Source organism: Sphaeramia orbicularis, chromosome 4 (assembly GCF_902148855.1).
Source record: "Sphaeramia orbicularis chromosome 4, fSphaOr1.1, whole genome shotgun sequence".
Classification (NCBI taxonomy): Eukaryota; Metazoa; Chordata; class Actinopteri; order Kurtiformes; family Apogonidae; genus Sphaeramia; species Sphaeramia orbicularis.
Window position 1 is genome coordinate 31,888,238 of NC_043960.1, and position 26,839 is coordinate 31,915,076.

Below are 26,839 nucleotides of genomic sequence, written 5' to 3' on the forward strand. Positions count from 1 at the left end.
AACTCCATTTTTACATTAATGAAAACTGCTCATGTCAAGTTTGACTTTCTGAGCTTCTTTTTACTTCAACAATACATTTTTAACCATCTTTTAGTTGTGGTTAAGACATCCTACAAACAACAATCATTTTGTTACACAATGGTTTCATGAAGTTTATTTTACTGTGTCACAAAATCCGAGTTAGTATATCTCTCCCATTGTCCCAACTTCTCTACTTTCTTGTTCAGATGTGGACGTCACCACTGGATCTGCACCAGAAAGCCAATTAGATCTACAAATATGTAAGATGACACCCATACCGCTCTGCTCCATGGGAACTAATTTCTTAAAAAAAAAAAATTAAAATGGTGAGAGACAAAGAATAATTTAATATTTTCTTTAATTCCATTTGTCCCATCACTTACACTTATGTTTGTCAGTTTGAGATAATTTTACAAGCCATGAAAGTGATGCTGCCACCACCAGGCCTCACTGTCAGGATTGTATTGGGCAGGTGATGAGCAGTGCCTGGTTTTCTCCACACATACCGCTTATAATTAAGGCCAAAAAGTTCAGTCTTGTTTCTTCATCTTGAATCTTATTTCTCATAGTCTGGGAGTCCATGTGTTTTTTGGCAAACTCTATGCGGGCTTTCATGTGTCTTGCACTGAGGAGAGGCTTCCGTCGGATCTCTCTGCCATAAAGCCCTGATTGGTGTGCAGTGATGGTTGACTTTCTACAACTTTCTTCCATCTTCCCACTGCATCTCTGGAGCTCAGCCACAGTAATCACTGGGTTCACTGCAAAAAAGGGTTGTCTAAAAACAAGATAAAAACACTAAATCTGAGGGAAAAAGTACTCAAAACAAGAGAAATATCTTACTTGACTAGATTTCTTGAATTAAGACTGTTAAATCTAGAAATAAGCGTGTCTACAGATGTATGAACACTTAAAATAAGAAATTAACTTTTAAAACAAGATAAATTAACACTTCTAATTCTAAGTTGTTGTTGTTTTTTATTATCTTGGTAAAAAAAACAAATAGTTTGCAGTGTTCTTCTTTACCTCGCTCACCAAGGCTCTTCTCCCCTGATTGCTCAGTTTGGCAGGACGGCCAGTTCTAGGAAGACGTCTGGTCATCCCAGATGTCTTCCATTTAAGGATTCTGGAGGCCACTGTGCTCTTTGGAACCTTAAGTGCAGCAAAAATTCTTTTGTAGCCTCAGCCAGATCTGTGCCTTGCCACAATTCTGTCTCTGAGCTCTTCGGGCAGTTCCTTCAACTTCATGATTCTCATTTGCTCTGACATGCACTGTACATGTACAGGTGTGTGCCTTTCCTAATCAAGTCCAATCAGTTTAATTAAACACAGCTGGACTCCAATGAAGGTGTAGAACCATCTCAAAGATGATCAGAGGAAATGGACAGCACCTGAGGGAAATATACGAGTGTCACAGCAAAGGCTCTGAATAGTTATGGCCATGTGACATTTCAGTTTTTCTTTTTTAATAAATCTGCAAAAATGTCTACAATTCAGTTTTTTTCTGTCAAAATGGGGTGTTGTGTGTACATTAATGAGGAAAAAATTAACTTAAATGATTTTAGCAAATGGCTGCAATGTAACAAAGAGTGAAAAATTTAAGGGGGTCTGAATACTTTCCGTACCCACTGGATATACCACATAAAAACATTTACCATACCCATGTTTGGTATTTTCTTTTTCAGTACAATTTCACATATATGACCTGATCATTATTTTTTCACTTACAAAATCATCATCTGTTTTTTTGTTTGTTTGTTTGTTTGTTTGTTTTTAATGCAATTTGTTACAATTAAAAATTACAAACATGCTCAGTGAACTGCCTTGGAATATATAAAGGTAGAATTGAATGTCTTTGTCTATCATATCTCTGATCTTTATAAAGAAAACATACATTAGACACTTTTACATAAGAAAAATGTACATTAGTTAAATATGAAATAATATGATCTTCTATTTGTCCTCTCATTAAACAAAAAAAATGTGTACATTTTTATTTAGAAATACAAGGGACAGTAAGCAGTAATTCTCATATGTAGACTGAACTGTAGTGACAGTGTCCATATCTGGCTCCAAAAAACCAAGATGGTGGCAGCCAAAACACAAACTCGGCGGCCATGGCTCAAATGGTAGAGCAGGTCATCCAATAACCAAAGGATTGGCGGTTTGAATCCTGCTCTGTCCGTGTGGTGGTGTGTCCTTGGGCAAGACACTTCACCCTCCTTGCTTCCAGTGCTGCCACTCACACTGGTGTATGAATGTTGGTGGTGGTCGGAGGGGCTGCAGGCGTGGATTGGCAGCCACGCTTCTGTCAGTCTGCCCCAGGGCAGCTGTGGATACAGATGTAGTTTACCACCACCAGAGGGAGAATGTGTGAGTGAATGAATAATGGATCCTCTGTACACGCTTTGGGTATGCATTCATAGAAAAGCACTATATAAATCTAAATCATTACCATTAAACTCGTACCATCAAACCAGTGTTCCAAAAATCAAAATATCATGAGGGCTAAATCTTATTCTTTTATTGTCTGTAGATTATACATAATTTTTCTCAAAATACTTGTCATAAATCAGAAAATCTTTTTTCAATATGCATCTCATTCATCCATGTCTCTTGTACAGTCTGTGGCTTAGAGCAGGTCATCTGTTGATGCTAGGTAATGAGTGTGTCAGCTGCCAACATCGATGATAACAGTCTGTTTACTTACTTCAATGCAGAGTTCTTTTTTTTTTGTTTTGTTTTGGGGTTTTTTCAGGGAAATCCTCATGCTCTTTTCAGTTCTTAAGTGCCTATTCTCTGCTCTGTTTTCAGTGGAAACATTTGCAACACAAGCTACCGTTTGTTAAAAGTAAACTTGCATCAACAAATGACAAGCCCCCAGAATAATAAAGACTTCACATACACACACGATTGAATCTTACATATTGAACCTATAATGGTAAATCAAACTACACGAATACTGAAATACAAGTGTGTTTACATGAAGAATACAGTACCACTGATTGACATAAGCTCTAAATCTATAGAGACATATGGAAAGTTTTCCCCGATTTTCCAACCTTATTAAATATCTTAATGGTGTGAATGGTGTTTTTATGAACATTCCAAGAGCAAAATGTGTTTTTCCATTGCATCAAACAACAGGTGAGGTCAAAGCAAGGAGTAGTTTTGGAAACTTTGAGTACCCGTCAGCCTCTTTGCCGTCCTTCCCATGTAATTTGTTTGGAACAGGACAAGCGACTTTTCTTTACCGAGTAAACTCAAGTGCTGCTAAAACCTATTGGAACTTAATGGAGTGAGCTGGGTAAAGGTCAGCGGGCTCAATGCACCATCTTGAAAAGAGCTGGGGACAGGGCCAGTAGCTTTCAGTATTGTTTGTTTATGGCAACTGCTGTCTTGGGGCACTGGGCCAAACGCTGCAGCGTGTCACAGCTGTCCTCTGAGCCAGTGGCCGGTGGCGAGCCACACGCCTGCAGAGGCCTTCTGCCCTCAGAGACCCATGGTCCCTGCGGTGAAGGCCTCCTTCCTGGGCTGGGAAAAGGCAGGGGAAATAAATTGTCTAGCTCTGTCCTCGCCTCCCTCCAACACATTTTCATTACAGCTGGATGAAAAACTATCCTTTCAAAACAATACTGAAACTATCTGTAATTAAAGTTTAAAGGAGGAGCCACAAGGCTATTAAAGTCTCTTTCATGCAATCACTTCTGGAATCTGTAGTTAGCCACTGTATAATTAAGCACTAAGTATACATTTATGGTAACAAAGCACCATAGAAAAAAAGGATTTAAGCTGTGATGAAAACCTACCACTGGAGCAACAAACAGCAGGACTTTACCCAGAGTATTAAGATGTAAATATGTCAGAAAACCAAACATATGTGGCTAAAAATCTGCATTTATAATGACAATGTAAAGAACAGGAACAGACTTTGAATAGAAATTGACAAACAAAGTCATGTAAAATTAAGGGGAGAGGCCTAGATGTATAAGAACTAACAAGATTAAAGTGACTTAAACATGTTATAATACAAAATATATAACATAGTAATAAAAATGAAACCAATGTAAAGGGTACACATGATGTAAAAGATGCAAAAAGACAAGAACAATGCAAATAACATGATTCATGATGTCATTTTGTAAATCTAGATTCCAATGTTTGTCTTTTGAGTATTGAGCTGAACAAATTTGGGAACCGTGCTTTAAAGAATCATAATATAGAGTATTCATTTATCAATCGCCTACTGATAAAAACAAGTAATAATGACTAAATATGTAAACGATTAAGTAAATGAAGAAAATCACGCAAGAAAATCTTCCACAAAGTTTTAAAAAGGATTCATGTAAATAAACCAACAAATTGATGGTCTTTAACAAGTTTAAAATGCTACAATACTAGTCTGAAAAGCCCTTTTCTATTAGAACACCTAATGATAGTGACTCTGTTATCAAAACCATTTATCATCTCTGCATAAAAAGGAGACTGAGGGATGATGATGTCAGAAGTGGTGGATGATTAGAGTATAGAACATGAACCCAACTGCTGTTCATTAACCATCCAGTGAGTAAGAAATGAGAAAAATAGACCAGAGAGGTGACGGAGTAGTTTGGTGGTATAGTTTGGTATTGTTTAGAACTGCATTTTATATTAGAAACATTCTCTACAAAAGCCAAAACAAGCTTAACAATAAGCATCTAACACAGCTGCAGAGGTTCTTACATATGAGGAAATGTACAGGTATTTAACCCATAGAGACCCAAACAGCCACTGGCGACACAAACCATCTACAGATATAAACTCTTTAATACCTGTTCATCCACTTATCCTATCTATACATGTAATTAATTGATGTAAAATACAGTTTGTCATCTTTTGATGGTCATCAGATATGACCCATTTGGACTTTCAGAGGCTCTGTAGTTACCGTGGAAACACCGTCATCTTCTACAACATTGATTCACCAGTAAAACCCACGGAGTTGGATCAATGACACTGAATGGAGACACTTCTTTTTATATTCAGTTAGCAATATCTTTGCTGAAAAAGTCACTTTTTCTTCATTTTCCTCTGTTTTGATAATATTATTTTTGAATTTACTCTGAGTTTTTATGAATGTTTACATGATCTGTGAATTAAACATAGGAAAATACATGATTTACACCAAAAAATGCAAAATGCACAGGATAATATTATTTTAAAAAAATTGGTGATAAATAAGTTAAGAAAGGTAGAAATAGAGAATAAATCATTTGGGAACTGCCAAAAAGTAGCACTGGGTCTTTATGGGTTAAGATAATAGCCACTGATATGATTTTACTTGTACATTTCCTGTTACTACATGTCACAATGTCTATAGTGTGTTGCAAGCTGCTTTTGTCCTTTTTTCATTTCTCAATTGCAGGAGAGTTCAGTTTCTAAAATCAGGAGATGGGAAATATTTACTAAATGATACATTACCATAGCACCGCCATCTTACCAGGGACTTGAACTCAGAACAGTCAGTATGTTTCCATCTGCTTCATGCTGTAGAAAATGATTCTAGATTTGAAAATGTGCTAGAATGACCTTCCACATTACAGTATTATCCAATGCACCAATGGATTGTGATAATAGCTTGTGATATTACATGTTTTAATCATATTTTAAGTTTAAAGTTGCCTTTATTTCCTATTATTCTAGCCTTTCTGTAGCATTAGAGTCTACTTTTCAAAGCTAATTTTACAGCTAGGTATGCTCTTAGTATGTCTGATTAATATGACAAGACAGTAGGGGGACATAAGACTAAGATATCTGATGTTAAACTTTAATTTTGACAGCAAAAATCCTGCACTAATAATGTGAAAATGACTGAATATCTAATGTTATTTAACCAATAATTTATTTAATGACTAAATCAGTTAAAATAATAAGCTTCAAGGGACACCGAAAAGTTATTTGACACTGGGTTGGAATTGTTTTGTCTGATCATGTCCAAGATCAAGATATTGATAATCTACAGATAAAATGTTTTATTTAGCTGTAACCCTATTTAAATTGCTTTAGTGCTTTGGTTACAAGTGAAACTGTTTACACACCCGTTCTTAAATCCCTGCACTGGTTACCCATTCAAACAATAATTGATTTCAAAATCCTGCTCCTAGTTTACAAAGCACTGCATGGCCTTGCACCTCAGTACGTCACAGACATGCTCATCACTTACACCTCAGCAAGAACACTTAGGTCTACAGGCAATGGCAACTTGCTCATCCCTCACACCAGATCCAAGAAAGGGGAGGCAGTTTTTAGTGTATAACACACTGCCTGATACAGTTAGATTTGCAACATCAGTAGCCATTTTTAAAAACAGGTGAAAAACGTATCTTTTTTCAACAGTGTTCTGTTGAGCTGTGTGTGTGCATGTGTGGTTGTGTGGGTATGTGCGAGTTTAAGTGTGTGTACATATGACTGTTTACTTGCACTTGCACTCTCTTTTTTATGATTGTTTTTTTGTGTTATATACCTGTTGTGGAGCACATTGAATATGCCTTGTGCATGAAATGTGCTTTATAAATAAAGTTGAATTGAACTGAATAGAAATAAATCACAAAGTAAATCAACTTCACTGTTGCCCATAAAGTTGGACTCATTTTATTTTCATACACATTCCTCTGTTTATTCCTATTTGTACACATCAGTAATCACCTTTGACCTGGTGCAATGATTACATATTGAGTCCCAGTAAAGTTTATCGATCAAGAATAAATCACATTATCACAATCATTTCATGAGAAGAGGAAAAATATTTTACTCCAACTTTATGGACGACAGTGTATTTCATTGTGAATTATAAAGGTGCTGTAGATTGAGTATCCCTGCTCTATGATATCACATGTATCAGCATGTCCACAAAGTGTTAAGGAGGATTTCGTAATACTTAAGACTGCTACACACAAATATGTTGGTTATGCTACAATGAAGGTGCACTATATGGAGACAGAAAGTATTAAGCAACACCTTTATTGTGTTAGTATTCAGGAATAACTGGTCTGTGTTTTCTAATGATTCTTGCCATACATACAGTAGATTATTCACCACTTATGTCAGTTATCAACCAATGAAATGAATCTTTCTACCTTAATATAATTTCCAACTTACTGAAGCTTCATCAGTGACAGTAAACGCAGAGTTTTGAGGTTTTACTGATCATTATTTTAACGTACAGCCCTCTACGTAACTCGAGTCAAGTGTTGCGTTCAGTAAAGGAGTGAGGTTCTGCAGGCAGAGCCTAAGTGAGTGAGCACCGTGGGGTGTGACCCCGACCCAGCCCCAGGGCTTCACAGATAGCCTGTTTATTTAAGGGAGCCTCTGCCCGCTCTCACAGCTCTCACTTGAGGACAAAAACAGCTGCTTCGTTTCATGTCTGACAATGAGGGGAGGGCGCAGCAGAGATCCACCAGAGCTCAGTGTGGACGGCACTTTATTTTCCTGTACAAACATGAAAAGTGTGTTGAGAGCTCATAGTCCTGTATATATGGACTGTACCAAGGGTCTGTATGTATGATTTCAAAAGTAGATTTACCTAGGTAAAGATGCAACATGGCCTTTCATAAACAGTGTCCTTATTGCTTGGAAACAAATACACAACACTTTCAGGAATTTTCATTGGAAACTACTTCCTTTGTTCAAAGTAATTCAAGTTAGAATAGAAAGTGAGAGCCCAAATTATCTGCATGACTACATACCACAAGGGAGAAGTAAGAATATATGTTACTTTAAGGTTGAATTACTGACTCTTTTTGGCCATTTGATTGGTTTGTTCATATTCATGTTTAATGTAACACAAAAAAAGTTCATCTGGTGGGTAGCTGGTAAATGTTTTTGAAGAAACCTTTACTCCTTCTATGTGTTTTTAGTGGCTTAACTCAGTTACAGCAATTTTTTTTCATACTGACGTTTAATGCCCCTTTAGCTAATATATGTAAAGTATGTGTTCATAACTGTTAACTTTTACAAATGTGTGTACAATGATGGAATCACCACAGTTTATACCTATTCTGACAATGTACATTTCATTATTAAGTAGATTATATGTAGTAAAAGACAAAAAAAAAAAAAAAAAAAAAATTAACAGGGAGCTACTGGTATTCAGCAAACCAAAGGTGCTCATGGAGAGGGCATGAACAATTGGAAAAAGACAAAAATCTGGGCACTCATTTGGTTGGAAAATTTAAAAAGCTTTTATATCATGAGGGCTTGTAGATCAATTCATAGGGGCTGGAGTAAAAAGGCGTTGGGGTGTGTTTTTTACTCCAGTCCCTATGAATTGATCTACAAGCCCTCATGATATAAAGGCTTTTTAAATTTTCCAACCAAGTGAGTGCCCAGATTTTTGTCCTTTTCAGATTATATGTAGTATTGACATTACAAATTATTACCAGCAGGGGGTAGTCGTGCACTGGAATGCGCTCACAGTTGCTAAAACCACCAGTGAATCAAAGCTATGCATCCACAGACTGTATCACTCACTGAACAAAGTTTGACGCTCATTATTTGTGCACATCTGTATTAGGGTATCATTGGGTTTTCTCTGAGATTTGGTCCAAATAACATTGTGTTTTATAATCCTACAGCTACATATTGCACCAGTTGATAGTTTACATTGTAGTTCTGCAAGCTTCACTCTGTAAAACTACAAATCACCTCCATTTTCCATATGGTTTGTGTTGTTAATACTTGCACTAAAGATCAGCTCTGAATTGTCCAATCAAGGTCAGAAGTGTCATAGTTTAGTCTGAACCATGGATCAACAAACAACAGCAAACATAACAACATAACTTCGTAACTTAATGCCTTCATAAGCATCATAATCCAACTCACCCGTGTAGGAGAAACGCTCTGATCTCCGTATCAAACTCAATACTTTTCATTTTGAGCTTTGTCCATTGGTGAAAATGACAGCAATACCTTTATTTTTATTGCTTTGTCACTTGGTTTGAGATTTGATTCAGTTCAGCCTTGGCGATCAGAGTGACTCACTACTCCCTCTAGTGGTCTTATACAATACATTCACAGTGATGCATCGGACAAATTCAGTTTATATCTCTGCAATAGATTAACGTCTTTGACTTAATTTTTTTTTTTTTTTTTAACCCTTTCATGCATCGTGGTCACTACAGTGGACAGCTATTCAAAGCTGTTGTCTTGAATATTCATAGGTTTTGTTGTTTTAGTTCCATATCAGCCAACATAGTGGACACTTATGCATCATCCCATACAGTGCAATTCATATCATTACTGTAACTATGCTGTTCTTGATAAACCTGATCTGCAGTGACATGTTTTAGTGTAAATCAATGACCAAAACAGGGTTGTTTTTTCTTTTGCATAGTATCTCCATGAAGTGAATAATAACTAGTATTAGAGTATGGTAAAATGTGGGAAAACATCTGACTAGCAGCATTAAAAATGTTTTGTTATTGTTTTGTTTTGTTTTTTGCATAGTTTTCCATATCACTTACTGATATTAGGTTTTAAATACATGTTTCTTTGCTTCAAAAATTAAATGCTTCGTGTCCGGCTGAGTGGGCCTTTTTGGAACTCCTTTAAAAAAAACAAAAAAAAAAACAAAACTTGATCGTATTGTTTTTTTCATGCCTAAAGAGGAATAAAAACACTCAGGAAAAATATATTAACTAAGGTTCTCATAATTCATGCATGAAAGGGTTAAATAAACACGCCAAAGATAGCTTTAGGTAATTGTTTGACATTTATAGTAGAAATATTACATATAGATTTTTTAGAAGAATTTCCGAAAAATATGTGTTGTAAATAAGATAAAGCTATAAAACCCTCTGTACAATTGACTCATGCTTGTCAACTTACATGGGATTTGTGTAACAGTCTATGTTGTGCAGGGAAACAAACTTTATTTCTCTTCATTTTTCCATAAATCATTGTATAAGTTGCTATCACGGATACAGTCATCGGAGGCAGATGTTATCTTAGAAGCTGAGTTTGCTGATGGTCAACCGACTCTGACACAAACCACAGGTAAGCACATGAACATATGCACATCTTATTGAACCTCTAAGAAGAAAAGGGAAAACTGATGATCCATAAATGCTGCAAGTACGCCAGGTCCTCAGTGTTAAACAGGTAGAATTTATGACCATATTGGAGAGATGTGAAAATGTGAGATTGTGTTAATTGCAAAAATTAGTATGGACCCTCAAGGGCATCACTTTTGGAATAGCTTTCAAGGAAGTGTCAAAATCTAAAATACTATTAAAAATATCGCCTAAACATTTATTTTGTCACAGAGGGGTCAGACCCTGATATTTACTGTAAGTGACATGTAGCATAAGACATATGGACATGTTAAAATGCAGACTTAGTGTGACCACCAGTACAAGTTTTTCACTTAAAGGGGTCATATTTTGCTAAACCCATTTTTATTAGTCTTTGGTTCATTTATTTGTGTATTTGGACCCTAATAGTTCAAAAAGTTTGAATTTGAACCCTCCAGGTGCTGCAAAGCTATCTTTATATTTATTCCAGCATAAATTGAGTGGATTTCTACAACCCGTTTTAATGCCTGCTTAATTTGTTTCATCTATAACTAGTTATGTCACGACATTTGCACATACAAGGTCAAGACTTCTGGTGAACATTTTTCCGAGAACAACATAATTGTTTGTCCGCAGCAGGGGTTGTAGTCTATACAGAAAATATGTCCAAACTTCGAGCTGATAACCTAAAATGTTCAGTTGTTGGTTGTATTAACGAACAAAAGTGGCTGAATGGGACAGAGCAGCACAGCCAACAACCTGCAGGGGGTGGGGTGTGAAGTGGCTCATTTACATTTAAAGGGCCAGCGCTCAAACTGATGTCATTACTGAGAAATAGGGTTGAAGATGGACCTGTGGAGTTGAATTAATGAAGAATTCAGACCCAAGCATACCATTTACAGTTTATGTAGACCACAGGGAAATGTTTTAAAATGCATAATTCCATTCAAATATCACTCCTTTAATCTTGGCATCACTGACAGCCTGCCTCAGTTTGGACTGGTCCTGTAAGTACACTCAACAGTTTCAGTGAGATTCCTTGTTTTCTCGATGACAGAAGAGTCTCAGACAGTGCTTTAACATTACATTAAGGGCTTAATCACATTTAGTCTGTCTCTATATAGAAACAAACCCCTCATACCACTAGAAACCGTTAAAAATTCCACCATAGCAGCTCCTTGATGTTCACTTTTTGCCCATAAACAGTCATTTTGTGGGAATAAACAGGAGCAATAAGCTGATGGGAATCCTCTACTTCCCAATTGTTTCTGCTCTTGGGAAAGATTCTTTGCATTGAGGACTCAGGAGGGAGCTCTGCACTTATGTTTACACAGGCAACTCGTGTTCGTCCTGTGATCACAAAATTATGGTGTCAGATAATGGAAGCTAGTTGAGATTTTAAGTTAAGAATAACAGCTTACTCACTTTTTCCCCTCTGGGTCTGTGGAGCAAAAGGTGTGTGATTTGGGAAGCAGCCAATGCATTGTGGGAACAAGAGGAGTAAGGTGAGATCTGCTGGCTCTCGGCCTTTCTGTTCTCACTTTCTGCGCTCGCAGCGCACCTCCAGACAAAAGCATTATTATTGCTCTTGGATTCTTCACTGGTGAGTTCTTGGTGGTGAAGCAGGACAGAATAAATTAGACGCTTTATGGCCTGTGATGGAGAGACTTGAATGAATTCATGAAAAGTAGGCCAGCATCTGGTGTTTCCAGTTATTCAGACTCTTAGCAGGAAATGTTACACCACAATATTTCTGATGGTGTTTTTTTCCCCTCTCATTAGCCATGATGAGCTTGTGGCTGCATTTCCTGGAAGTTTAACAACCAAACAAATGGCGCCATCGCAAATAAAGTCTTTGTTTTGAAAATGTGTCAGACCTTATTTTGTGATTTTACCAAATTGTCCTGCAGGTGAAAGGTCAAGGCTGTGAGTGTCAAAGATGTACGGAGGCTTGTTAATCCGAGGGTTGGCTGGAGGCCCAGGCAGAGAGAGGAACACAACGCTAACAGTACTGTGTTTCACAAAACTGGCCCTTCTCACACTATTCAGCACATGGTTGTGTCCTATTTGTATGGAACCCAACTGTGAACCACAGTTAAGATACACTCCTAGAATTTCTTAAGATATAGAAAATACTCTGCATGACACATGTTGATGTGCATGACATGACAACGTTTCTCATACAAGACAAATGGAACATGATACAATAAAATCAGAGTAGAGTAGAGGTAGAGTGCAGAGTGACTTAGCATAGCAGGGGATAAACTGTATCATTATTTAATATATAAAACTGAAGTAAGAAACAGTATGCTATTAAAAGATTATATAAATGTAAATGTAAATCTAATAATATAATTAAACACTCGTTCTAATTTCTTTGGTAGATGATGTTGTGAAAGAGCGTGGAATCATGGGAGTTGATGTTTTCAACACCATAATCAAACACCTGATGCAACATTTGCTAATGTATATCAATATCATTAATGCCCATTCAGTTAACTTAAAATATATGTAATAATGTTAAATGTTAACATTAGTGTAGGAGATGTAATAGTATGGCAACAGAAGACTGACAGAAATGAACTGCTTTAAATAAAATTACAGATTTCTCAGAAATTCATTCTGAACAAATTATTCAACAAAATAAAAGTAATAATAATAAAAATATGTATATACAACATAGGCCTGTAGTTGTTCTTGAATCATTTCACATAGAAATATTACATATTCTGTGTTTGAAACATTAACTTTGGATCAGACTCTTCTTCAGTCTTGTTGAGCAGCTGCCAGGGAGCAGCATAGAACTACTGGGTGGTCGGATAAGCTGTCGTTTGTCAAGAAACAGTGACTCAATTGGAAACTCCAACTCCTTTATTTTAGTATGTGAATATTAAACAGATCTACTTAGATTTAGAATTAGATTTCCATGTCTGAAACACAGATGCACTTTGCCTGATTCCCCATATAAACATAAAATAGACTATGAGATAAATACATCTATATCAAGGATGAAACTATAATTAAACAAACGCTCTCATTTCTTTGGTAGATGATGATGGGATTGATCCATGAACACAGACAGTATATGAACAAAAAGAAGTGGACCAAGTAACACTGATTTGCCTCTTTTTTCGTTCTTAAATGTGTTTTTCATAGTTTGTCCCAGAGGCACTTAGTTTAAAACCTCAGCAGTGATTTATGTTGTTTTATGCACAATATGCATTATGGCTGAATTTTAGAAACCACGGCTACACTTCAAACTGTCATCTTTGTTTGTGTGCAAGTTCCCAGTATCTAAATGCAAAGGTTATGGCATTTTAAAAATATCTATTAGTGATGAGGCCTGTGTTATAGTTTTTGTTGACTTGTAATGTGTGCTCATCAGATCATAGCAAATATTTCCAACAGAGTTTAAGTTTATAGAAATTCTAGTTATTCAACAGTTACAGATCATTTATCCTGTTGACAGGGTATCCTCTATCTGTCTATGTGTGTGTGTGTGTGTGTGTGTGTGTGTGTGTGCTGTGAATGAAACCAAAAGCTATCTTATAGGTTAAATCTTTTAATGAAAGGCTCTCAGTAACAAAGCAGACTGGACTGGACTGCTAATGGGACATATTATTGGCAAACATTAAACAATGATAATGAAGAGCCAGATGTTTCAGTGGAGACTAATTTACTGTTTCAGTGTCACAAGGATCCACCACTGTCCTCCCCCCCTTCAGGAGACAAGAGGCAGATCATGTCCCATTGATTTGTCCTAAAGTCACCTGAGTAAATAGTGAATCCATTTTTCACCGGTCACATGTCTTCTGAACATGCTGACATTTTTCAGACACACAGATCTGGGGACAGCTGACTTTATTTGAGGCCTGACTCTGTCTCAGTAATGAACTCTCACAAGATCTGACAACACAAACCTAGTCTAAAGTGTGAGAGTAAATGAAGCAATAATTTTATAATTTTAACAAAATAATGTCAGTTACCAATGCAAAAACTGATACTAGTGAAATATTATTCATATAGAGATTATTAATCTACTTTTATCCATCCACATGTACCATCTGTTGTGCCCCATTGGACCTAACATCTGAAAAAATATGAGCAGTGATCAATGGTGAGTGACAAATGATTTTTACTCCCATTTGAGTTGTGCCACCTTTTACACATATGATGTTTATCAATTTAAACAACAATTTTGAGTCCAGTTGCCAGTTGTACTGACAGTAAAGTAGTGTCATAAAACTCATTTCTGGGTTGAAACAGTCTGGAACAGCATGTTTATTAAAACTACTTTCTATAGTGAGGTACCAGCTAGGGTTCAGAAGGAGCTAAATTAATATATCATTCATTCATTCATTCATTTATTTGTTTATTTATTTATTTATCAAATACAGTCATTAGTGTTATTTTCCATGGTCAGTGTTTTACCTGCAGTTGATTGTGTCTTAAATGTCATTTGACACCAGTGCATTGCTTCACTCAGCTGTGCATTTATATAAACTTTATTTCCCCCACAACCCTAGTGAGGATAAAGCAAATTCAGAAAATGAATGAATGTTACTTTATTTACCTTCCTCTGAATTGAACAGCACAGCTGAAGGACTGGAAAATGAAACATGAAATGTGAAACACCTCATAAAAGCCTTATTCTGTATTAGGAAAGTCCATGAAGATCCACTTCAGCAGATGCAGTCCAGACTAATGTGTGTTAGTTGATGCACTAACATTAGCCTGCACTATACTTGATTTTATTTTCATTCATTTAAGTCTTGTAACTTTACTTATCAGCTTCATCCACTTCCTCTGTTCTTTATCATCACATGTAAAGTGCTAGACTTACATCTGGATACATTTTATGGACTCAGGAACACAGTACAGGACCAGATTGAATGCAAAACAATGAATTGGACCAAAAAGCAGGATCTGTCATTGCAGCATAACAACCAGATACTCATTCCTTCTCACGCCCTCTTTGGAGACAGGAAGTAAACTGTTTTATATCATTATACAGTGCACCATCTTCATAAATAGAGCATCTTTGCTGTAAAGTAGCAGAATGAATATACAAGATTTTAATAATCCAGAGACTAACAAATTCTATTAGACAACAATTAGACGTCTTAGTTTTAAACAAGGAACAAAAGAACATTCTGCTATCCTCCCAAACACAGTCAAAGTAGCAGCTAAAGTCAGCTCACTAATCCTTGCAAACCTGAGATAATACTGTGTAACTGACATTACTGAGTCACGCCAATAAATTAATGACCTTTACATTGTGCTAATATTTATCTACATTTTAGCATTGACCAATAGACCAATCCCATGCCACTCCTTTCCACTGCTGTCACTGCTACACATTCAGCAGATTTACAAACTGGATTTCTGACTGGCTAAAGTGCCCATTTGTGTTGATGACTGTGTGTCTGGTAGACGTTATAACTTGTACTGCACTAAACTCTTTTTCTCCCGGGTCAACAACTGTAATTTGCTGTGTTCCCCTGGCACCAAAAAACATAGGGTGTTTTAGGCTCAGTAGCGACATTACTGCCAATTGGCTGTAAATGCCTGTAAAATGTCAGTCACTTCTCGCCAGCCAGACAACAAAGCACTGAAGGATAAGTGAAAGTGGTGACATAAGCAGAGCGCTGATTGTGAGCTCTTACATCATAGTCCTCCTTTGTGGTTTGGACACTGCAACACGGACAAATGGAGCTGAATGACAATCATCACCTCTTTGATATAAGTGTCTGTCACATCTATGAAACTATGAGCAAATCTATACATCAGTTGAGACTACAGGACATCGCCCCTGCCTTTCTCTGGCATAGTTAGTGTGAGTGCTGAGATTCTCGACAGGCAGTGTGTAATGGAAAAGTACTCCAGTGCCAGAATAGCCATAGTAAGCATCACTTCATCTGGCCTTGGGCTCAGCACGAGCAAGACAGTGAAAGATAAGGTAGTCTCCTCTTGTTCAGTTTCCCAGCTGTGTTTGTCCTTAGTCAGTCAGACACCTTTATCTCGTGCAGAGTCTGGGTCAGACTCAAGATCTCTGTGACTGCCTTTCAGCTTCAGTGCCATTAGTGTAACGGGAGGACTACAGATTACAAATCTGATTTCAAAAGACCTAAAATTTAGATTACAATTCCTGAAGTGACAAAATATCCTGTAAATAGACTGCATGTGCAGTCAAGTCTCCATATATACATTTGTATTTTTGTAATTTTTGTAGTTTTTCCTTTGTTCACCACCACAGTGGATTAGTAATGAAACAATCAAGGTGTGGATTTTCAGCTTTCAGCTCTCAACAAAATTGATTTTAATTAATTAGAAAAAAATGTTGCATTAACCACTTAGGAATTACAACCATTTTAGGCGGAGTTACTCAGTTTCAGCCGCTCAAAAGTAATTGGACAACTGAATGACAAGCAGCTTTATGTCCAGATGTGTCCTGTTCCCTGGTTATTTTTTAACAGATGAAGCCGTTAAAAGGTCTGGAGTTGAGTCTAAATGTTGAATTTGCTTTTGGTAGTTCTTCTGTGGAATTCTATATATGAGGTCCAAACAGATGTCAGTGCAAGTGAAGAAGCCAGTCATTCAGCTGAGAAGAAGTAAATCTTCAGGAATGGCCAAAATCGACAACTTGGTACATTCTTGAAAAGAAAGCATCTCCTGGAGAGGTCAGCAAAACCAAAAAGTCTGGAAAACTATGGAAGATGACTAAAGTGGATGATGGCAGAATTATTTTGTTTGTGAAGAAAAATACAACATCCAGCCAAGTCAAGGACACATTTGAGGAGGTTGGTGTCATTATTTTGCCGTGTTTCCACTACGTGGAACTGGCTTGGTTTGACTCGACTCAACTCGGGTACCAGATAGTATTCCTGGAGACGGTTTCTATTACAGGATATTACCGACTTTAGAGTACCTGGACGTCATAGGGACGCCGTGCGTACCTTCCGTGTTGTCTGCTTAGAGAGTTGCTGATAAACTCGCTCATTGAGTGTTGCTATGTCAAGCTCACGCTGAATTTTTTCATCGGTCACCAAGGACAGAAATATCTGAACCTCCTCGACCGATCATGGTGTAGTTTTGCGGGCTGCCATCATGTGGATTAACCTACCGGTATATTTACTGTAAACTTCCTCATCTGTGTTTTTTAAATGGCAGGTTGCACATTGATAACACAATGATGCACTCTATGACCAATCAGTGGTCTGCAGTGTTTACTTGTCACGTTTTAGTATCTCTTCCCCCATTTTGGAACCTTGGCGGAGCAGATACCAAAAAAACTAGTACCAGGTACCATATTCCAGGTTCTTTAATGTAATGGAAACACAAAAAGGCCAGTTGACTTGAGCTGAGCAGGTACCACATAGTGGAAACGCGGCATTAGAGACACCTCCATGAATGTAAATACAGAGGGTTAACAAGGAGGTGCAAACCATTGGTAACACTCAACAACAGGACAGATGCATTAGAATTTCCAAGAAAACATCTAAAAAGTCTACCCAGTTCTGGAAAAAGATTCTGTGGTCAAATGAAACCAAAAATGGACTTACTCTTTTACCAGAATGATGGTAAGAGAAAAGTCTGGAGACAGAAAGGAACAGTTGATGATCCAGATCAGACCACGTCATGTGTCCAATATAGTGGAGTTGGTGTTATGTCACAGACATGTACGGCTGCCAGTGGAACTGAGTCACTGCTGCTGATTGATGATGTGATGCTGATAGTAGGAACAGGATGAATTCTGAAGTACACAGGGTTATCTCCTCTGCTCAGATTCAGACAAATGTTGCCAAACTGATAGGAAGGATTCACATTGCAGATGGATATTGACACAAAACACACTGCAAAAGCAACCCAACAGCTTTTGAAGGCAAAGAAATGTGTTGTCCTTCTGTGGCCGAGCCAGTCACCTGATCTGAACCCAACTGAGCTGCTTTTCAGTTACTGAAGACAAAATTGAGGGCAGGAAGACCCACAAACAAACAGCAACTGAAGGCAGCTGTAGTAAAGGCCTGCAAAAGGGCCTCCCTAATCCAATGACAAATGGCATGGAATAACGAATGACCTAACCCTAACCCCTAACCCCTAACCCTAACCCTAGTGGTCATTTGTTATTTCATGCCATTTGTCATTCGGATTAGGGAAGACCCTGCAAAAGCATCTCCAGGAGGAAACTCAGCGTTTGGTGGTGTTCATGGGTTCCAGACATCAGGTGGCCATTGACTGCAAAGGCTTTTCATCTAAGTATTAAAAATAATCCTCACAATTATAGCAAACTTAGTTTGTCCAGTTACTTTTGAGACTCTGAAATGGAGTGACTACATTCAAAATGGTTGTTAATGCAATTTTTTTTTTTTTTTTTTTTAAAGCCCTTGAATTAAAGCTGAAAGTCCACACTTCAGTCACATCTGGATTCAAAATGTGTATCACTGTCCAGATACTTATGGACCTGACTTCACACACTTATCAAATCTGCAAATATTTGTACAGAAGGGCAGCAGTGGTAAAGTTAACATCGATGCATGTCATGGTACGAGGAGGTTGTCCTTTGGTGTCATAGTTATTAATGCTGAATGTGTAAATGAAAACACACAACTAAATATCAGAGTAAGCCAAACAACATGCATGAACTTAGAATGCTTGTTTAGAACAAAACTGAAAGGCCCTGGCTACAGCATAACCAGAAAATACCAAGCAAGAAATTACAGAAATATGTATTTAAGTATGATTTCAGAGAGAGAAGGAAAAGCATCATACCTTAGATGTTTTACATACATGTCACTTAGGTTCATATGTGCAAATTAAGGCTGTGATTCCGTCTATTAAACAACAAGGTCAACACTGTTGTTACCACATGAACAGAAAAAAGTCTTTATTGTTGGAAAATGTGTGTGTACAGTCAATACTGGCTTCAACAGTTAGTGGAAAAAGATTCAACAGCAAATATACAACCAAATGGGATGCCATGGGGGTAGTAAGGGCACTGGTTAGTAGTGCCATTACTTTGATCTGTGTCAAAAGAGGCCATGTTTACTCTGTCATTTCAAGGTTATAGTGCGAGGACAACATTATAATGAGCCACTTTGGTTGGCACTGAAATGTGTGTCATGTGATGTGTGTTAAAGAGAAAGCACTCAAATTTATCTGTTTGTAGCAGCATATTGTATTCACAGTGGATAAACAGGAAATTTGAAACAAGAGATACAGGAGGAAGTGATTCAATTTGCGCCATTAGCTCAACATGCAGATTGTGGTTAGAGCTAAATGGATAAAAAAAAGTCAGTAATAAAGAATACAGTGGCAAGATACATGATAGAGGGAGTTAATAAAAGCTTATTTGTTACAGCGTGTGTAGAAGAAAACAAAAGTGATGAATCTTCATGGTGAGATAATGAAAAATAGGTGAAACATGCAGATCAAAAAATATCTTGTCAAAGGAAAAGTTACAGACAAAACACAAACCACAGAGATAAGAGGCAGTTTTGACATTGGTACAGTACAGAAGTGTAAAACAGGCTTTTCTGTGAAGTGAATGCAGAGGAAAATGTTAACCTAGATCTTAAGGGCTTACAGGTCAGACCGGCACTCAACAGTACGTGTAATTAAAATAGAGAAGTCTGAGTCTGAGGTGTGTTTTGTGAGCACATACTGTAAACCCTGCTCCAGTGAAGGAACACCGCTCAAATCTGATCTGGGTCAGGTGCAACAGCGGGGAAAGCCCAGGTACCCTCGGTGGTGAGGCTGTGTAGTAAATCACATCTTAAAGACATTCAATGTGTCCTCTGAGGCAATGGAGGCCCCCTAAAAAAAACACATTCAGAAGATAAAACATGCACACAGCTACAGAGCCCAGCGCTACGTAGCTTAGCATAAAGACTAGGCTCTGTCCAAAGGTAACAAAACCTCCCTCTAGGCAACATGAAAGTTTACTAATTAACTTCATATATGTTACTTTGAAAACCACATTAAAAAAAAACCCAAAAAAACCATGAAGTTGGTGTTTAACTACGCCCCTACTACTTCCTGGTTTTGTCTGGATGGCTCAAGTTTCAAGGTTACCATGGCAACTTCACAGTAACAGAAGGATATGTTTTATGACATTAGCAAAGAGCTAACTAGGCTAACTGGTCTTCCTCTTCTTTTTCTTTGACCCCGACAAATCAAGTATGACAAAAGCAGGTGTTTCCCATCTTTCTTTTATTTTCCTGTAGTTTGTCCTTTTATTTTCTTTCTACCTTCCATTTTTATGTTTTATTATTTTCCATCGTGTATTTACCCAGCATTATTCTGCACTGTAAAAATGACATATTTGCTTTGTTAGAATTGATCATTGAAATAAAAATAAAATGAAAAAAATAAAAATAAAATAAAATAAATCTTCTGCTTCCTCTGCTTCTATTCTATTATTATTCTTACTGGTGTGCATTATCACCACCTTGTGAATGGGAGTGTGAATCAGAGTGTCATCTACCTTTTAGTCTTTACTACAAACACATGGCCCTTTTACAGTAAAGTTAGTTGTAAGATCTCTTGCAAAGTGAATCGAGCATCATATTTACTCTACTGTGACTAATGTCAAAATCTATTCACACTAATGACACCTGTTGAAAAGGCAATGAGTGTAACTGCAGTGGTGAATGTAACTAAGTACTTTTACTCCAGCACTGTTGTAAGTACTTCTACAAATCCAGAGTATTTCCTCTACTTATATTCCACGACATTTCAAAAGGTAATATTGAATCACTTGAACTCATTCTAATTCTAGTACTACCTCTGTTTATTTTCAGGTTTTATAAAATTACTAACTGCCATAAAATACTCTTACATTATATCAGATTAATACAGCATGACATTCTATGATATTGTAACCCTGAAAATACTTGAGAACTTTTACTTTTTTTTTCTTTTAATTACATTTTACATTTGACAAAAGCAGGTTTTTCCCATCTTTCTTTTATTTTCCTGTAGTTTGTCCTTTTATTTTCTTTCTAGCTTCCATTTTTATGTTTTATTATTTTCCATCGTGCATTTACCCAGCATTATTCTGTACTGTAAAAATGACATATTTGTTATTATTAGAACTGATCATTGAAATAAAAATAAAATGAAAAAAAAAAAAAAATCTTCTGCTTCCTATTCTTCTATTATTATTCTTACTGGTGTGCATTATCACCACCTTGTGAATGGGAGTGTGAATCAGAGCGTCATCTCCCTTTTAGTCTTTACTACAAACACATGGCCCTTTGTCTTACATACAGTGAAGTTAGCTGTAAGGTCTGTTGCAAAGTGAATCTAGTATCATATTTACTCTACAGTGATTAATGTCAAAATCTATTCACACTAATAACACCTGTTGAAAAGGCAATGAGTGTAACTGCAGTGGTGAATGTAACTAAGTATTTTTACTCCAGCACTGTTGTAAGTACTTCTACAAATCTAGAGTATTTCCTCTACTTTATACCTATATTCCACAACATTTCAAAAGGTAATATTGAACCACTTGAACTCTTTCTAATTCTAGTACTACCTCTGTTTATTTTCAGGTTTTATAAAATTACTAACTGCCATAAAATGTTCTTACATGAAGTCAAATTAATACAGCATAACATTCTATGATATTGTAACCCTGAAAACACTTGACTACTTTTACTTTTTATTCTTTTAATTACATTTTGCCCTAACGTTTGCAGCATTTCCCCCCACACACCCAAAAACCCTTGACACCTTCTGTAATGAAAACGTGATCGATGATGCTTCCTGTTTTGAGTCATGAACGCCTCTTTGTTTTAATACCAGTAAACCTGTTCAAAACCAAACAATACCTCTAGAGCGCTGGATACAAACAATGGAACAAAAACCATACCAGAAGGAAGTGGCGCAGTGTGCAGAGCAGCTTCCACGCCAGCTGGTGACAGTGGATTAAACGGTGAAACTAAACAGAGGTAGCTTTGTTTGAAAGTGTGAAAGTGAATTTTATTACAGATTAGACACATCATCAAGCAACCTGAGACATGCCATTAAACCTTAAGTGACGACACTGTGGTACAAACAAATGTCCTGTGACACAGAAACGCACTGGCAGGATGCAAATAAACTCAATCCCAGTGTTCACATAAACACTTGGTGACACGTGTTGAAGCATCTGCCAGCAGCAACTGAGAATAAACATATTAGGTCTCTGCCTCTTAGGAGAGGGAACAGAGTACATCAAATCAGCTCTGTAGGGGAAGTTAAACAAGAAGAACATGATAAATACAAGGCCAGCACTCATAGAGGAGCTAAAATAATCAAATTTTCCAATATTTGCGTCATTTTATTTCCTCTTTGTTTGTCCCAGGATGACGCATACACTTAATTTAGAGGCAGATGAGGGTGAAAGTGAAGCAGGAAAAGCTGAGTTGCAGGTTCACTCTTTGTCCCTGTTGAGTGATGTGGGTCTGTAGCCAAGGGTTTACTCATTAAAAGTCGGGAATCTGTGGTCAGTGTTGGCCCGGCCACAGAAGTAGACTGTCAACCAGCTGAAAAGAGCAAGAGAAACAGTGTGACACGACATAACAGCCGGCACAACCTCAGTGACCTCTGAGACGCTAGATTATATATGAATGCAGAGGTGCATACGTCCACAAAGTCCAGCGCTCTGATTGTGTGGGTGTTTCTTTCTTTCTTTCTTTTTTTTTTTTCTTTTACCAGGCAACAACAAAGGAACAAGTCCAGAGCCAATCACAGGCAAATGTCCCATCAGACCTGTGAGTGTGTCTTTGGTCCAGTCAGTGTCAAACTCTGAAAGCTGGAATGCAGTGGCGAGACACATCAGTGACTGGTGTTTGATGTCAGGTTTGGTATGTGACACATGGATGAGCAACAAATTATGTGCCGCCCCTCCCTTCTGGGTCAGTGCAATTCAGTGAAAATGTGAGAGTGCAGTGAGGTGCTGAAATGAATAATTCTTTCTGGCAAACTCCAACACATACAAACTCTGCAGTGCCCCCTTAAGGACTGTTAACGCCGCTTTAAAAGCTCTGAATGTATCTAAACTTTTATGTGTGATGTGCAGACAGTGAGAGAGAAGTGCTGTGATGCCACACGTGGGTAGATTAGGGAACTCCCATGATGCAGCAGTGAAGCAGTGATGATGCTTGGTTCCTTTCAAGTCATGAGGCATCTGTGACTAATGCATAGAAAACTTGTTCAGAACAAAACAACACAGACACTTGAAAATATGTGAAAGGAATGTTAATTTAATCTGCATTGTATGATACTAAACAAAACTGACACAATTCATCAGTTCGTACAAAAATTGTCAGACATTTGCTGAATTCAGCTTCATTGGTTTAAAAAAAAAAAAAAAAAAAGATTTTCTGTGTTATGATGATGAAATAATGGAATATCCTTATGTTTACTTTGTTGGCCAACCTTGGGAAGATTGCAGAAGTTAAAGGTTTAATATGTAAATCCAACATTACATTAGGTATGGATAGGTGTTGGAGCTGGTAGTTTGTTTAAACAGAACAACTTCACCTGCTTCCAAGGAGCATGAAGAAAGAGAAAAGGATGAAGAACTCCAGCAGCACTTGTTATATGGAAGACCTTTATTTTATTCTGTATATATCAGGGTCCCTGATGAAGGCCACTAGCCCAAACATGTTGGTCTATATTTAGAATGAAATAAAGTCCCTCTAACAAGTGCTGCTGGAGTTCTTGATCTATAGCTGGTAGTTTGTCGACATAAATTACATACATTTCTAAGCTAATGAATATCTTGGTCATAATTAACCCACAAAGACTCAGTGCTACTTTAGTGGCAGTTCTAAAATAGTTTTGTCTCTATATTTAACTTTTCTTAAGTGTTTTATCATCATTTATTATAAAAGTGTCCTCTGCAATGTATGGTTTTTCAGTGAAAATCAAGTATTTTCCTATTTTTAATTTACTGATCATGTAGATGTTCATAAAAGCTCTGATAAAAGTTGAGGGTTATAAAAAACAGAAAACTGAAGAAAAAGTGACTTTTTCAGCGAAGATATCAATAACTGAATGTAAAAACCAGCATCTACATCCACTGTCATTTATAAAACTCCATGGGTTTTACTGGTGACTCAATGTTGAACAAGATGACGGTGTTTCCACGTTCACTACGGAGCCTCTGAACATCCAAATGAGTCATATCTGATGACCATGAAAAGATGACAAACCATATTTTACACTAATTATTTACATGGATTTATAAGGTTAGTGGATCAACGGGTATTAAACAGTTTAGATCAGCAGATCATTTTGGTTGCAAGTAGCTGTTTGGGTCTTTATGGGTTAATTAAGCCAAATTAATTATAATGAACATAAAACTACTGTAATAATAAAGTAGGCCAAGGATAAAGGCTAGTATAATAACAACAACAGATAGATAGATAGATAGATAGATAGATAGATAGATAGATAGATAGATAGATAGATAGATAGATAGATAGATAGATAGATAGATAGATAGATAGATAGATAGATAGATTTAATCAGAGCTTGTCTTCATAAATAGCTACCATTAGCTGAGCTAGCTACAGTCACCAAATGTTCCAGTACAACACAGACTCCAACACAAACTTTACATATGCAAATCTTATATCTTGAGCCTTTAAATGACAAACGTCCTCACACCACAAAATGAGTGGTTAAATGAACTTTTACAGCTTTTAATAGGCACTGATTTGATTTTATCTCCACTAACATCTAAGAGAAGTCTCTCTGCAGGTACTTAGCGTGCAGAGGCAGTAGCTTTAATGGGCTGTTTTCTAAAGCCCTTGTGTTGGGAAAAACCCTCCACCCACTTACAGTAGGTTCTGACTGCACTGTGAAGGATGGAGAGAAAAAAGATAAATTCCCCTCAGCTATACCAGTAAAGACAAGGGTCAACCTTTTGAAATACCAACAAATCTCATGGGTTAGAAATATGTCAAATAGGATTTTACACACAACATATTCCACATGTACAGATATAGGCTATGACTTATCTATAGCATCTACACTGGTGTAATGCTGATTATCTGTTTTTCTCTGGACATGAAGGCAACAGTGGATTCTTGGAACCCATCCAGCAAGAGATGTCAGTGTTAGTGAGTGGCACAATCATCCCTGGAATTGAAAAGAGACAGTAAAAATGATGAGGTACAAAAATATGGGAATTCTGGAGATGGATTGGGGGACGATGGGAGGTCAGAGATATAAATTAAAACCTTTAACTGTCTGTGCTCCGGTGGCTGGTGGGGCGTGTATCATCTGCAAGGCTGGGTCCTGTACTGCATGTCATTCCCTCCCTCTCCCCTGCATTTCTTGGCTCTCTCTTCACTGTCAGTATCAAAACACGCAAAAAAAAAAAAAAAAGAGGCTAAAAAAAAACCTTTTAAGTGAACATACCTCAGGATCAGTGATGTCATCCTGCACTGCTTACATGATGTTCCCTAATATATGTTGTTAGACCTTATGTTTGTCTACAATGCAGCATATTAGAGGTAACTAACAGTATACACAGCTGCTTTTGGGATTAAAATGGCACACAAGGCTCAGCTAACAAATTGTGAGGTGTCTGTACCATAGATAGCATTAAGATATGTGTATTTATATCTGTGGTTTGTGATTTAATCTTTCTAATTGAGTTAGCACACATTTTTTTTCAGCCAACCTGTATAAGAACCTGTGTACTGCAACTGTCTTTGAAATATAAGGTTTTATATCCTCACATTTGACAGCATTCATTGCAGTATATTACTATACAACAGCTTATGGTTATTGTCTCTCATTATATTTGACATATAAGCTAACATATAAAAGTTGAACCCTCAAAGACCTAAACAGCTGCTGGGAAAAGCATATACTGAGTTAAAATGTCTTTTAAACTTCTGAACCACTGATCGGATCAGTACATGTAAATAATTTAGGTAAAATGCTGTTTCTCAGCTTTTCAGCAACATCAGATATGACCTGTTTGGATGTTCAGGGGCTTTGTAGTGAATGTGGAAACACTGTCATGTTCTGCAACATTGGCTCACCAGTAAAACACATGTAATTAGACAAATGACAGTGGTTGAAGACACATGTGTTTATGTTCAGTTAATGATATATTTTGTTGACAAACATTACCTTTTCTTCAGTTTTCTTTGTTTTGGTATAACAACTTTCGAATTAATCTTAGCGTTTATGTACATCCACATGATCAGTAAATTAAATACAAGAAAATACCTAATTTTCACTGAAAAATGCAAATAAATAAATGGCAATCACTTAGGAAAAGTCAAAAATGTATTTATCCTTTATTTACACAGGTAGTTTCATTGAGACATACAATCCCATTTACAAGGTCAAGTTTAATTATATAACACATTTATGTACAAGAGACAGCTGAGACATAAAACAACACTTAGTTACAACAATACAGTACATGTAGTCTACAAATTAGAGTTCTTAGAAAAGTGCAGAGTATGTTAAATACTAAAAGCAGAAACAATCCAGAGATGCTTTCTTGAAGTCCCTCAGAATAACTTTAAATTACTCTAATGGGATCAAGGTGAACATCTTTGGATCCTACTGTAACCTATTCCAGGTTATCTTCTATCTTTAAGTGTAAATATGCTCTAGCACTTAAAAAACAAAAGATACAAGTTTTGAATGCCTGTTTTTTGTTTTTTTTTAACATAAATTTGGACATGGTGCCCTCTAGCGGCGGACTATGTTCATGACAAGCTTCCGCATTTCCTACGCAACATCCGGTTGTG

At 37.0% G+C, this 26,839-nt stretch overlaps 1 long non-coding RNA gene across 1 annotated transcript; it reads left to right on the forward strand.

The window, feature by feature from the left end:
* The first annotated feature begins 123 nt into the window (after nt 1-123).
* LOC115418268 (uncharacterized) lies at nt 124-21,357 on the forward strand. The gene is made up of 3 exons (XR_003935279.1): nt 124-1,292; nt 3,166-3,170; nt 21,347-21,357. It is a non-coding gene; the product is annotated as an uncharacterized LOC115418268 (long non-coding RNA).
* Nucleotides 21,358-26,839: the final 5,482 nt, after the last annotated feature.